This window comes from Tamandua tetradactyla, chromosome 11 (genome assembly GCF_023851605.1).
Source record: "Tamandua tetradactyla isolate mTamTet1 chromosome 11, mTamTet1.pri, whole genome shotgun sequence".
Taxonomy (NCBI): Eukaryota; Metazoa; Chordata; class Mammalia; order Pilosa; family Myrmecophagidae; genus Tamandua; species Tamandua tetradactyla.
This window is the reverse complement of record NC_135337.1, coordinates 37,400,001-37,401,794: the sequence shown is the minus strand read 5'-3', so window position 1 is coordinate 37,401,794 and position 1,794 is coordinate 37,400,001. Positions and strand designations below refer to the sequence as shown.

The 1,794-nt window shown below is 40.4% G+C and overlaps 1 pseudogene; it reads right to left on the bottom strand.

Annotated features, from left to right (window-relative positions):
* Positions 1-238: 238 nt before the first annotated feature.
* Positions 239-1,315, bottom strand: LOC143649108 (L-lactate dehydrogenase A chain-like; annotated as a pseudogene).
* Positions 1,316-1,794: the final 479 nt, after the last annotated feature.

The window sequence follows — 1,794 nt, the reverse complement described above, 5'->3', positions numbered from 1 at the left end:
CAAGAAGGTCTATAGCACACAGTAACTTCAAGCATTCCCTCTGGTTTGAAAGACAACTGCAGCATGTGCAACATTGGCCCTGGTGCCTCAGAGGTGAGTTAAATACTAACCAGTTTGAGACTACCCAAGATAAGTATAATCTCCGGCATCAGGATATAGCTGCAAGGTTTTATGAACTATTCCTACTTCTAACTTTAAGAAATTGATGTTTTTCCTAGGTCATCTTAATAGCACTGCTTTAATCACAGATCAGATAAAAAGGAAAACATGCACAACCTGCAACTAAACTCTGTTGTAACGTGGGTAGTAAACTGGTATAACACAAAACTTTAAATTGCAGCTCTCTCTGCATCCCCCAAAATGTATCTGTACTCTTCTTCAAACAGGTCTCTTCTTCAGAAGTCAGAGTCACCCTGATGACATCTCAGATTCCATTCTATTCCAAGATGCAAAGAACACCAAGGAAGACATCATCTTTTATTCCATAGACACCCTTAATCATCATGGAGACTGGATTCTCACTATACTTTCTGCCAAATTTGCCACAGACCACCCAAAGGCCCAGGAGATCTAACATTTCAGTTTGAGGTGATCAAACCATGTCAATCACCTGTTTGTGAACCTCTTTCCACTGTTCCTTATCAACATCAGTGTCTAAGTCAGGGACGCTGACTTGTGCAGATTTGTCAAGGAGACCCCAGCAACATTCACTTCACTCCATACAGGCAATACTAGAGTTTCAGTGCTCTCCAAGGATCCAGCCATGACAGCTGGTGAATTCCCAGCTTCTCCCCCATTAGGTAATGGAACCAGGCTGAATCCAGATTGCAATCACTTCCAATAACATGTTTTCTGGGAAAGCCACTTATTTCCCAAGACACATAGGTCAAGATTTCCACTGGGTTGAAAACAATGAGCAAATTACAGTTTGGGGTGTATTTTACAACATTAGGAATGATGAATTTTAAAATGTTCATGTTACATTGGACCAAATTAAGACAGCTTTCTCCCTCTTGTTGATGTGTTCCAGCTGTGATGATAACCAGCTTGGAGTCAGAGTAACACCATAGTCTTTGCCAGAGAAAATTTTCGGTATTCTAAGGGAAAGGCTGTCATGCTGGAGATCCATCATCTCTCCCTTCAATTTGCCTTCTGTGGCATCAACAAGTGCAAGTACAATTGCCAGTTCCTTCATTAAGATACTGATGGCACAGGCCATATCAGCAGCACCAACCCCAACAACTCTAATCTTATTCTGAGGGGTCTTTTCTTCTTTAAGATGATTCTGAATTAGCTGATCCTTGAGAATTGCCATTTTAGACTTGGAATGGAAAGGAACCCTGGCTACATGTCAAGCAAGCATTGGCTGTGTGTGGTGGCTAGGTCCAGACTTGGTGGCAGCAGCTCTAGGACTCTATTCTTTGTTTTTTTGTCAAATCTATATATTCCTTTTCATCTTTTTCCTTTTATCCTTTAAAAGTTACCCTTACTGGTATTATTCAATTTTGTGCCTTCCTCCAGACTTCCCTCTCTTGCCTTTTTTTTCAGTGAACAGAATTCCTTTTTTATATTTCTTGTAAGGCCAGCCCCTTCTTGACAAATTCTCTGAGCCTTTGGCTGTCTGTGTATATTTTAATCTCTCCCTCACTTTTGAAGGACAATTTGCCTGGGTATGGAATTTTTGTTGGAAGTCTTTTTCTTTCAGGATCTTAAATATATCATACCACCACTTTTTTGCCTCCATGTTGTTTATTGAGTAGGCTCAATTCATTCTTATGTAGTTTTCCTTGTATG